At 41.2% G+C, this 13,385-nt stretch overlaps 1 protein-coding gene across 4 annotated transcripts in view; it reads left to right on the top strand.

Moving 5' to 3' along the window:
• The window catches only part of dab2ipb (DAB2 interacting protein b), a 154,076-nt gene that overhangs the window by 17,940 nt on the left and 122,751 nt on the right, over window positions 1-13,385 (top strand). The window contains exon 1 of one of the 4 annotated variants that reach the window (XM_073477928.1): window positions 9,429-9,630. The exons of the other annotated variants lie outside the window; for them this stretch is intronic. The gene's annotated coding sequence lies outside the window, so the exon portion shown is untranslated. Of the gene's footprint in view, window positions 1-9,428; window positions 9,631-13,385 lie in introns of those variants that run through there. 4 annotated transcript variants of the gene reach the window in all.

The raw sequence follows: 13,385 nt of genomic DNA, 5'->3' as shown, positions 1-13,385 counted from the left end.
GAGAACAGAGCATATACAGTAGGTCAGATTGTGTATTGATTGTAATGTCGCTTCTGATTCCTGGATATTGATGGCTCCGGAAATTCAAGCAGACTTCCTCATTTGGGGCGGCCAGCCTGTCTCGAGCAGCTTTATGTTTAATGTTCCACATAGTCACTCTTTTCTAATGGGCTTCTGACCCTACTGCTCTGGCATTATCAGAAGCATTAAGAAAATATGAGCAAGTGCAAATAAAAGGCATGCTGCTTGTCATGCTCCTCCAGAAGTCAAGGCGAGTGGCACTGGATTAGTTTGGTTGGAAAGGAACGTCAGGAGTGTTTTGAAATAACAAACCGTGTGTTGGGGCACAGGCTTTTCTTAACCAGCCCTGATAGACTTGTGATTGTTATGGTTTCCAATAAGTCATTTTAGAAAGAAAGCAAAGCATCACCTTCACAAACAAACTGAATGTTTTCGTGAAAAATACCAAGTCTCAAGAGTTACCAAGAATTCAAAACTGATGAGGTGAAAAACAACATGTCAGATTGTGAGACTGATAGCATTTCCGACTCGGCTTTAAAATTCTTCTCAAACGTATCTCAAGTGGCCGCTTTTGACGGGATTTCGCCTCCGTGCTTTTCGTTTGATGTTATCTGTTGCGAAAACTGGATGTTTCTGAAGACAGAGAAAAAAAAGAACCCAACACAAACCACACACATTTGCGCTCAGCCTTGCAGCCACACAAGAGGATCGCTGTGGCTATTTGCATAATGGATAGTGCTTCACAGAGAAGCTCAGAATGAGAAAGAAAAAGCTTGAAGCGAAAGAGGCATGAAGGACAAAGAGAAAAGACCTCAGTGATCTATGTTTAGAAGCTTTGTTGAGCTATATATATTTACTACAAAGTTGACTAGGTGGTTCTTTGAGGAGGTCAAGGATGCACATGTGTTGACTCCACATATTTGGATAAAGGTTGCTGGAACAACCAGGTTTTGATGCATCCTCTGTACATTTCAGGATGCTTTCACTCCTTAGAGCTGCTTGCTGTGATCGCCATGTTTGCGACTTTAAAAAGCCAGCCTCTGGTAATTTTGTCTGGATGACTAAGAATAACTATGATGGGACTTTTCAGAAAGGATTTATGCTTCTACAGTTTGCCTTTTAGCCAGATTATCTAAGGAACTGAGGAGCCTCTAGAACTCAACTCAGCTCAACTCAACAAAACTTTTCTTTGGGTTTGTCCTGTCCAAAGCAAATTAAACCGATGCCAGAATACAAGTGATTGCTTGAGTTGAGTTTGAAGTCATGGTGTCGTTCTTTTTAATTTACAATCGTGTGATTTGTGATGGATGTTATAAAGGAGACAGTCCACGCCAAGATGTCTGTCTCCAGAGTGGCAATCTGTTGAGCGTGACAGTTTCTGTTGTAGTTTTTCTGTCCGTTTATGGTACGAAACCACAATGAAACAATTGGCAAATGGATCATAATTAGCCCCAGCTCTCTTTACACTGCTCTTTTTAAGACTCAAGTCGTTTCAATCAGGAGCAACTTATTACGAGTTAACAAGTATTTATTGACATGTGCACAGTAAAGATGAGGAATTTAGCCTTTGGAGAGTAGATCCTTATCATGACGCCAACGTATTTTAAAGGGTTAATGACGCTGTGTGTAGTGTAGGAAAGCCTGATAAAGTCTAGACACTGCTGGTGGTGGTTGGATCAAAGTCCAACATGGCTGACATCTGGATGAATATAAAGATCAGTGAGCTTCTGGTGAGCTCAGACCTGGGCACTGGAGGTGAATGGGGTAGAGGGAGGGTTGTGATGATTCGCACTGAAATGACAACTGACAGCAGCAGAGTGGAGTACGGGTTTAAAAGGTTCTTGCAGTCAGAAAAAGGCTGCTTCCAACTCCACATAGTTCCCAACCAACTCTATTTCAGATTTACACAGTCGTAAAAAAACAACAACAAAGAAGTTAAAAGTCATCTATTTTAAAAGTACAAGAACAGATCTCAAGCATTGTTTTTCTTTATCTGTTCCTCTATGGCTGTTTCATTGTGTTGTCAAGTCATATGGAATTCAGAAATACAGTAATTCAGCATTTTTTCGAATTGTATTGTTTCATCAAATAAATATGGAAATGCAATTTTGCGAGCCAGAATATAAGAAAACAAACCAAAAGATTCACAGCTAACCCCTAACGCACACATGAAAAGTCCATCAAACACTCAAAACTAGTCGGGTGATGGTGGATATAAATAACACTGCAAGAGCAGAGCTAAGCAACAACCTCAGAGAGCTGACTTGGGGCCAGCAGCAACAGTGGCACGACTCCATTTGGCCCCATTTGTCAGAAAGCCTCCCTGATGAGAGACTGTCAGTCAACAGAGCGCTGCCGTGGAGGGACGGAGGGAGGGACGAGAACCAGAGAGAAGCAGTGCAGAGTATATGAGACAATAGAGAGTTAAGAAAAACTGGAACGTGTATACAAATGTAAATTGTGCCTTTGCTCTATGTTATGTAGATGTTAAGCTTGTTAGTGTGGTGTACATGTGTGTGGGTGCCAGTGTGTGTCCATGGTATGTTTTGCTGTAGGAGAGTCTGATGTGTGTCTAAGTTGAATTGACTGCGAGGGCCAGAGAGTGAGCCAAACACAGTCATGAGCTTGTTACACGCTCACAACAAATTTATGTTGGGAATGTGCTTTTCATGTTTCTGGAAATCTTATGTAAATGTGCCGGTCCCACACTGAGCACAGAGTGCCAGAGAGGGTGAGAGTGGCGAGGGGATGAGCTGAGGAGAGAGACTTTTAAAATATTGACTATGTGGAAGTCAGAGCGAACATGAACGTCAGCAGCGGGCTTAAGCCTTTTTCCCGGGAGATTCTTATCATGGAAAGATGCTCGAATGGCGAGATCAACCGATCTTAATCAGTGTTTTGTTTATCCCTCCACATTGTTTATGTGGTTTACCCAGTTACAGATCTGTGATGATCCACTGGAGTATTTACAGTCTCTCAGTCTAAACGCTGGTGGGAAAATACAGTAATTTGAGCCTGAAATGAGCACTGGAGAGGCATTTGTGAAGTCTTTGCTATTTTTTCCACTTTGTTTTTGTACTATTGCATTTAATTCATCCATGATCATGAGGTTGTAGGTGCAATAAGTGACAGTTCACTAAAATCAACAGAATGGCCCATCCCACTCCAAAGCTCCCATGGTAGCAGAGTAAACACCAACACTTCCCTGGTGCTCCAAGCTCCCAGTCCTGACTGCTAGCTGCATGGCTACCTATGATAACCAGCAAGTTGCAGCTACAATTAGCAGCAATTAGAAGTTACTTATATTTTTGAGTATTTATTCAACAGGTGGCCAAGTCTTACATACTGTACCTTTTTTTTTTTTTTTTTTTTTTTTTTTTTTTTTTTTTTCTTAAATGGAAAAAACTTGATCTGTGTATTCTGTATGTAAAACTCTCATGTGTGAGCATTTAAGAACATGAGCTTGGTAAGGTTAAATCAAGATATAACAATGTAAACAATTAATGTGGGTCCATGCTTTCAATTAATTAAAAAAATAGATGAAACGGGCGTTATATCAAGATTGCAAAGATTTTTATGTTTGTTTGTTATTAGTATTAAGAAGGGCTGCAACTAATGATTATTTTCAGTCTAGATTAATCTGCCAATTATTTCAGGATGAATTACTTACATATACTGTACATGCAAATGTTTTTAATTTCGATTTTATGATCAATGGATCACTTAGTCTATAAAAGGCAAAGAAGGTGGAACCAGCAAATGTCTGACACTCAAATAATTGGTTATCAAAATAGTTGCTGATTGATTTTCTGTTTCGTTGCAGCTCTAACATTAGGACAAAGTTACTCTGTTGGGGATTTCTTTTTAATTACAAGCTCAGCTTTCAGACACAGAAAGTGTGTTTCTGTAAGTTCAGTCAGACACTTTCATCAAAGAGTTGACCATTATAATGAAAGATTATACTGTTGGATTTGGCAGAAGGGCTCTGCTCTTTAAGGGCGCTCTCAAAGAATGGCATATAAAAATGAAGTGGAGAAGAAGTTTAAAGTAGCAAGAAATACAAGTACTGAAGTAAAATACCTCTAAATTATACTTAAGTCCAGTACATCAGTAAATTGTAGTTAGTAACTGTCCATTACTGGTTATGTATATTGGTACCAAATATCTGTTATCAGTCTCCTTGATTGATTTGGCATCCGGAATGGTAAAGGGCCGAGCGACCTTTGAGGGCCTTGACAGCTAAATAGCTCCGTGGTATGCATGTCAGACCGCCGGGCCCCCGGGACGCCCCAGTTCTGCTCTTTTATAAGTTGAATTCGCTTTGGAATCCTTCCACAAAAAGCTCTTGCTGGCATGGTAGGCATGGTAGCGGCCTGACCCCACGTGCCGCACACAAGTGCCTTTGTCTCCAAAATGGCAGTTGTTGGCATTCCTGACTGTCCCCCCGTCCAACTCCTTCTACTACTGAAATACACAGTCCTTTTTTATTCCTCCACTTTTTTTCTGGCAAGAGGAAAAGAGATGAGCCGTAAGCTGATTGGATGTAGTCTAATGTGTAAATGTTTCTCTGACTCAGCTTTTTAAGGAGCCCAGTGTCATTTTGTTATGCATTAAGTTGAGCCTCAGCACAAACATTTAGATTTTTTTTTTTTTTTCTTTTAGCACCCATGCACTCAACAGAATATATAATGGCAGAATTACTTCTAGAGGCAGATCATTAGGGCTCTGTAGATACACATTAGACAGGCTGTTTTTCACTGATGGCTTTTTTGTCACATTGGCACTTTTTATTCCTTTGCTCTCTGCTTGCCACTCGTACACTGCTTTGTATTTTCTTCATGTCTCCCGTATACCCTGCCTCTTCCTCCATTTTTGCAGTCGTGCTCTTAACTCTGCTTCAACAGTAACAAAACAGCTGTCTCTCAAGGGAGATGCATCAGTCTTTGCGCATTTAACTCCCGAGAAACCTGACGTTAACACGCTCATATGCACAAACGTATGCATAGACTAAACACAGCCTTCACTCTGCATGTTCTTGATTTTTCCACACGTTCTTGGACATAAACGCACACAAGTGGACTCAGGAAAATAAACAGAGTGACAGGGGGTGAGACGGAAAGGGAGACAAACAGGGAGGAAGATAAAAGGAGAGGCGTGTCAGAGTTGTCTATAGAACTGGACTTCACCGCTTCACTTTTTGTCCTGGTGTAACTCTATAGCCCACATACCAATGTACTCTCTCACTTTGTCTTTTCAGCCTCTGGGTTTCTGTCTTTCCCATTTTTTTTACTCTCACTCCGTCTTTGTCTGTGTTTTTCCTGGTAATTGTTTGTTGATGGTGGAATTGGACTTTAAACAAGCATTGTAGTCTTACGGGTTTAACCTCGAAACCACCAGGCGACCACATGCTAATGCAAACAGTATGTGGGTACTACTAATTACAGTGCGAGTAATGAGCAATATGTAACTCTAAGGATAGACCAGAATCAGAAGACTTTCGGATCAGCAGGAGCCAAGACGGAGAGTAATCATAGTTAAATAGAAGCACATGATACTAATAGGGTTTAAAGGCATTAGCATTTAGCTGGGCAATGCTTGCTCTTGTCGTTTTATCTTTCTCCATCTAAGTCTTGTTATATTTACAGTGTGATGTTTTCTATTCTAAAAAGAACAAACTGTAACATACACAGGAATCAATAAAGTATTTCTGGTTCTGATAACGAGGTTCAAGTTAGGGGTGGGCTATCGGCCAAAGAATTACATAATGATCTATTTTAAAGCAATCATGAACTACAGTCAAAATTTCAATATTTTTTTCTCAATTTTGAGATGCCCTGCAGACTTTAGGCAGACTTTCATCCAATCCGAGTAGCCGTGAAGTTGCCTACTTCGATCTATTGGTTTGTTCATGAAGCGTTTATCTACAAGTTTGAAAAGAAGTAAAAGGGCATAAAATAGCACGATCTCTACACGATCTAAAGGCGTCAGATTGGATACCCCTAGTTACCTTTGCCTAGGAGGTTATGTTTACACCCATATCTGTTTGTTTGTTGGTTTGTTTGTTGGAGGATGGGTCTCTGAACTTTTGGTGCAGATCCAGGAATTCTTTCTCCCTTTCTTTAACATAGCGAGGCTTTATTTTCATTAATTTCTCAGGGAATGATACATAGTTCTGGATGAAAAACAAATGTGGTGGCTGGTATCTATGAGGGTATGTGCTTTGCTGAGTGCAATCCTAGTTCAAACTGCAATATAAATTCAACCACAGCTTAATTTATTGAAGGTTAAATCAGCTCGAGGACTGGAATGGGGAAAGGCAGTCTGTCTCTCAAGCTGTAAGGTTTGCAGTTCAGTCCTTGCACATGAAGTACTGTAGGTGTGGAATAGGATAGTAGTAGTGTTGCTCGGTTCCCAGCCTACTTTCTGCAGGCTGAATCCTGGGGGCTTAGGAGCACCATCCAGTACTGAAAAAGTTCTCTGAAATCTCTGCTGAAGGTTCAGTAGTCTTCTCTGAAATATCTGGCCCACAAAAAGGTTCTCTTACTCGCAAAGCCTTGAGCATTTCTGACCATAACAGTGAGTATGACTGCAATCAACCTCATTCTGAACATTCTGCTCTACTACAAAGACGTAGTGTGTTTCCCATTAATCACAATTTCATCAGTTTTCATCAGTAATCATCATTAAAACTGAGAAAATGTGTTTCAGAGAATTTATATGTACAGTAATAACTCAATGACAGCTACTACGCAAAAACAGAAACACGATACAAGGTGGTCAGACATCTGTCTGACATATTTCTGTACTTGGTACTTTTTACTGGCATGTGTGGCCGTACAACACTGCACTGTTCAGCAAAAAACATTGGAAAAAGAAGCCTCACTAATTGCCTCGAAACTGTTTTGGAAATTTGGAAGTGATCAAGCCAGTCTCCAAAAACACGGAGTAATCACATGCCAAAATGTGTCAGTCTCATCACCAAGCTTTGGTACACAACAAACAAAGACACACTCACAACACAGTGTTTCACTGGAGAGTTTTATAGTCGTGCTGGATGCCTCAGACCCAAGAAACACATGAAAGTAATAGATCAACGTATTTATTCAGGCCTCAGCGATGTCATAGACGGTCTCTGCACCAGAACAATTTGTATCATTTAACATTTACGGGCTATGTGTGGAAACAGGTCTGTTTCCATTTTGGTTTTGGAAGCCAGGACTCACAAAATGTGCAGTGGAGGAAACACAGAGCTGTCTGTCATCAGTTTATTCCAACCTGATGACTTTTTTAACGCTCTGTTGCTGTGATTATAATTAGCTGTAGATATCAAAGAAGATAAATAAAGGAAACATCCTGTTATCACAATATCTGTCAGGTCAGTCAGTGGAAAAACTTGCTAATTAAAGAACTAAATGGTCTGTTGAAGGCTTAATAATGTTAATACACCCAGATAGTTTTAATGGTAATTGTAGCAACACCGTAGAGACGCACACGTGACTTCACAACAGATTTCCTCTCTCAGGTTTCATCTTTGTGTCTTGTGCATTGTGGTTTGGTAAATGTGACGACGTTGTCTATAGAGCTCATGTTGATGCCACGACTATTTTCTGTGAACATTTTTGCATTTCTCTACATTTTTAGCCTCAGCATGGCTCAAAGGATGTCCGTGTTGATTGGTCCGTCTGTCCGTCTTCCGGATCCGGATTGAAGTATCTCAACGACTATTGAATGGATTACCATGGAATTAAACATTCACGGTTCCTTTGTCACTTCCTCCATGAGGTTGACATTTGCAGTTTTTAGTGAAGTGTCTAGATTGATGAATGAATTGTAATAATATTGGTGATCCCTTCACTTTGGTTCATTTCAATTTCAGTAGTTCACTTTTGACCGAAACCCGCAAAACCGATGACATTCTCATCAGCTGCGGCTGCACTTTGTGGTTTCTGCTAGTTAGCATGCTAACACGCTAAACTAACATTATACTTGTTAACATCAGCATGTTAGCATTGTCACTGTCAGCTTATTAGCTTCCTGATGAGCTCATTTTGCGTGATGCACTGCTGTTAAGTGCAGACTTAAAGACATTAGTGTGACTGTAGACTCTTTGTCTCGTTATAAAAACATCTTCGATGATATATTTTAATTTCTTCTTTACAATGAGGTGATGAATAGCATCACTGTATTGGAATAAAAGCAGACATAACACAGACAAGCAACTTTCTACAAGGACACATCATCATGTGATATTTTTCTTATTGCACAGCCCTGAGGATTTAATGTGAGTGAGACTAGATGTGGTGAGAACTCGAGGGGAAGGAAAGGGAAGAAGTTGAAGTATCCAGAAGTACACTGGTGTGAATAGCAGGAGGAGGAGGAGGGGGGTCTGCTGTCACGTCTGTGGACAAATGCTTTGCTTGACAAATGTCTGGCCAAGGACAGCACCCGAAACATGAGAATAGTGTTCTTTGACAGGAAGGAGGGAGGGACGTGGGAAGAGACGAGGAAACACCTTTTGTAGTTTTGGCATAGTTTTGTGTGGTGACTCGAATCTTTCACTTAAAAACCAGGTTTGGAAACTTGCCTGGAATGGTTTTTGCAAATTTAGTTTATCTCTTAAACTGAGGAGAAACAAGTGAGGCTTATTTGTTCTTTGTAAGTCTTGTAAATCAGCCACCTTCTGTCAATTCCAGCTGTGAAGAGTAATTTGCGTTTTTAATGTCTTGTGTCTGAAATGTGCTGCGTAGATAACACTCCCTTGGCTTGCCATTGTAACAACCACAGAATAAGAGTTTCCATTGGATGTTTAATATTAAAACATTTAAATGGCATTATGTAGAAAGACAGGTAGTTTCCCAAGATCAAATCGGCAGTGATCTCACACACACTGCTGTAGAATGCAGCCTAACAGCACAGCAAACTTCAGCTAATGCTTTAAAGCTGGAGTGTGGTAGTGAGGCCCGGCCTGGCCCCGCGGTTTTGGTCAGCCGCAACAAGGCCTCCAATTGGTTGGACGTGAGGTAGGAATTCAGCTCTCCGAGGTCTAAACTCCGCCTCCTTTCTCCTCCTACTGGCCCCGGGCGCTGAGGCACGACGGCTTTCCCTGTGCATGCACACACGCACACACACACACACACATAGTCTTTCTCATATGGAAGGGGCTGTAGAGCAGGGAGTTACAGACGTTTGAAGACACGGAGCGAGGAAGTGAGAGAAAGCAACAAAAGACAAAGAGATTTCTCTCCTGCCCTCTGTTTTTGTGTGTGTGGGTGAGCTTTTTTTTCTTTCGCTATGTGAGCCTGAGAAGGGGGAGGACCTGAACCCTGCTAAGAGTCAATATCCCTGCAGGAGTCCACAGGACCATACACACTCACACTCACACCCTCACACACACACACACACACACACCACACACCACACATACTTGCTCAGTCCACTGCAGCTACTGCAGCCTGAATGAGTGCTGAAGGAGAAACAGAGCAAGGAAGCAGGAGTGCGAGAGAGGGGAGGAGAAATCTCTGGAGTTACTACTTGTTGCTCTTGGTTTTCTGTGTGGATTGAGGATGATATCCCCTCTGCTTACTCTGCGGCAGTGGGACCTTGTCTGAGGTGAGCACCAGCATTCCTCTCTCTTTTCTGTCCTTTCACCGGCCAATAATCCTGCGAGAGGAAAAAAGGGGGGGTCCGATTTACAAACTTGTGAACTTTTCTGCGGGATTGCTCTCTTGGTGGAATGGCGGAGGGGGGTTGAGAGAGAGAGAGGAGGAGGTGTGGAGGGAAGCTTTTCACGTGCCAGGGAAGCAACATAATCACGCAGATCTGTCAGAGAAAGAGGCAAAGTTGGGGTAGAAATAAGCAAAGTATCTTTTGTGGAAGAAAATGAATGGGAGGAAAGTAGGGTTGCTGAAGAAATGTCAGGCTCAGACACACAAAGAGCTGTAACATGTGATTCAGAGCTCTGCTTCTGTAAGTGGGACAGCAGAAGATGAGAAAAGAAAACTTAGTCCAGCTCTCAGTGTCCCCAGACTCTTTTCTGATTCATGCCACTCTTTCTTTGGTGTTTATGTGTGCCGCTTGGGGCTGACAGGACCATGCGCCTTAAATGTGACATTTATTCATAACCTGTTCTGTGTGTGTGTGTGTGTGTGTGTGTCCTGGAGGAATCGTTGTCCCATTCCCAACACACTGTGGCAAAGGCACAAGGTGGTGTTTAACTACTTTAGGAGTGTGTAGCCTTCATTTATCAGCTCCTGCATGATTACAGTGTCTTCACTGACTCCTCTGCCACAGATAGTAGCTCGCCGGAGTGTGCAGCCTCATCATCATTCCTACACCAACATGTGTTTACATGCTGCAGTCTATCACCCACACACAGAAGTACTAAACATCAACAATTTAGAAAGTGGCTCTGCTGGAGTCGGGCGTCTGTAATTGTAGTGACATTACACATTTATGTGAAATAACCATTTTATGACCTTTTGGGATAAAGCATCTGTTGTTGTAAATTTGTTTGGGAAACCCTTTAAAATATTTCAGATTCCAGGCGCAGACTTTATTAGATGTTGAGGTTTTTTTTTTTCCTCTCTTTTTTTTTTTCATTAGTGGACCGTGTCCGGGCGTGGGGCGGGCATTGTTGTCCTATTATTAGAGCAAGCTGGGCCAGCCAGCAGCTGCAGGGAAGGAAGTACGCTCTGAAACAGCCGGAGAAGAGGGATTACTGGGAACACTGAGCGGGAATTATGGACTGACCGGAATGGCATTCCTAAGGTGGCAGAGTCACTGGAGGGGAAGATGAGTTAGCCGGAGTAGCAGACTGGGATCAGTGTGGATCATAAGAAAAGACATAGGCCAGCAGTGATCTGGACTAATGCACCCTGCTGTGATTGAAGATTACAGCTGTTGTACAGCTGGATAACTTGGTTGTAGAATTACTGACATGGATTTGTTGAAGGCTGCAAGTGACATTTTTTCCTCCCTGAAATCAATCTGTTGTTTTTTGTTTTTTTTTATTAATCAATGAATCTACAAGTCTATAGAAAATGTAGTGCTGCTCAAAACCAAAGAGTGATGTCTTCAAGTTGCTTAGTTTTATTCATCAAACTATCCGAAACACAAAATGTTCAACTGTATTTAACAGAAAAGCAGGAAAGCCTCCCGTTTGGGAAGGTACAACCAGTGGATGTTTTGCATTTTGCTTGATAAACGATTCATTTTTGTGATTTAACAGTTATCTCAAAAGTTGAGTCAGTCTCTGCAGATCAACTGCTCTGCTAATTGCTTTGGCACCTTTTCAAAATAAGCAGGATTCCCTATTAGTGGTCACTAATCTTCCTGGAGTCCTTACAACAAAAACTCAAATTAGCATCCAAATATCAGATCAAGAAAACTCTACACAAGCCGAACATGAAGAAAGAAAACAAGTGAGATAATGGTATGTTGTATTACAGTCTACAGTGGCAATTTTAGTTTTAATAAAGGGCGATAAAAAAAATGCAACCTATTGTAACCTGTCACTGAGTCTGCTCTCTCACTCTTTGTAACATCTTTATCTCTGGCGGCCCCGGCAGTGGAAGCCGACCGAGTGTTTTTAGGCAGTGAAAGTGGAAGGAGTTCTTTACAGATACTGATTACTTGGTGAGTGGCTGCTGTGATAAACGTCTGCCACACCAACTAAAAAGAGATAATCACATCCTGGTATTACTCACATATCTCTGCTATCTCTCCCTCTCTACCCCGTAAACCTCTGGTGTGTATTCCAGTGAAATACGCTTGCTCATTGCTAAATAGATAAATATGGCAACGAGGGCTTTATCAGGAACTTTTGACTTTTTTTCAACTTCTAATTTATCGTGTTTTTGTTTTATTGGGTTTTTTTCTTAGCAAGTGATGCCACTTCTGAGTTTTCTACGTGTTAAAAGTCGTCTGTCACTTCCTCCAAACCTGTAGTGTTGAATGCAAGTCGTGATGAGTTAAATGAGGTTTTTTGGTGAGAAACCGCCAACAGAGCTATTGTGAAACAATAGGATTAAAGAATAACATTGCTTGTCTTGAACGTACTTGCTCAGATATTTCTTTACGGTTGTGAAATTAAAGATCACATGCCAGCTGGGGGAAATGAAAGAGACTGATTTTGATAAGACGTTTAGCCTTTAGAAGCAAGTCACACATGCGTGAGTCAGAAAACAAGTCTCAAGTCTTAACTTTTAAGTCTCAAGCACATCCCGAGGTACTGAGGAGAGAATCAATTTATACGAAATTCTGAAAAGCTGAGTTTATTTTCAACATTAACAGAAACTGTTGCAGCCTGCTTAGGCCTTATAAATGTTACTGATATTTGAATTTCCAATAACAAGCCTCTTAAATTAACAACAATGGGGAGTAGGGCTCTGAAATGGTTTTATAGCCTTATAGCTCCAAAGGTTCAATTCAAGTGTATTAAGGAGGCGTTTCTAACCGATAAGAAATGGGTGTAATAGTATGTAATTAGAAGTCTACCGTTACACCGGTGCCCATGTTTAACTGGTTATATGGCCCTGAATCATCCTAATTGTATTTTACATTCACAAGTTGTCTTCTCAAGAAATGCATAATTGATAAGTTAGAAAAAAAGACACATTCATGTACCTTTCTTTGTTTCTTAGAAAGATGGATTTCATCTTTCATCGAGTCATCCGTCTCAAGTCATGAATATCAAGTCAAAGTCACGTCTGTTGTCATTGTTCATCAAGTCCTCAATTTTGTGACTTGAGTCCGACACCTCTGCTAATGCTTGATACACAGTGGCCTAAATTCAAGTCTTTAAACTCTTATTCTGTAATATTTATGGCACATTACAAAAGCGGACAGGGAAAACCACTTGGGACTCTTTTAATTTTCAAAGTAACTAGACCACTTTGTAGTGATATTAATTCTGTAACATAGTTCTCTGTATTTTAATATCAAAGTCCTTTAATCTCCACACTGTCCATCGTTTCCTCTCGTCACAAACACCTTACTGTGGCTCACAGACTTTTAGTAGCACAGGACCTGCCCTCATTTCCCCCACTCCCTTTCGAGCTTCCCCCCCCCTCCCACTCACCCCAGCTCTCTGAGGAACGGCTATGTAATTAGTTGGAGGCATAAATCACTGACAACAGAGGGGATTTTGATACATGTTTGACAGCAATGTACAGGGGTGGTTTCACTCTGTATGTTGATTTTGGGTTTGTGGAGCAGAAAGGAGGTGGAGGTTGTTTGTTGGCAAACTATACAATTATGTACACGTGTTGTGGAGGCTACATTCCATGCATTTGATCACACGCTCTGTGAGATAAATGATCTGTTTTATTGTGTGTGTCTCTCATTTTCTTCTAGATTGCATGTTT

This window comes from Pagrus major, chromosome 12, assembly GCF_040436345.1.
Source record: "Pagrus major chromosome 12, Pma_NU_1.0".
Classification (NCBI taxonomy): domain Eukaryota; kingdom Metazoa; phylum Chordata; class Actinopteri; order Spariformes; family Sparidae; genus Pagrus; species Pagrus major.
This window is presented reverse-complemented; position numbering and strand designations above follow the sequence as displayed.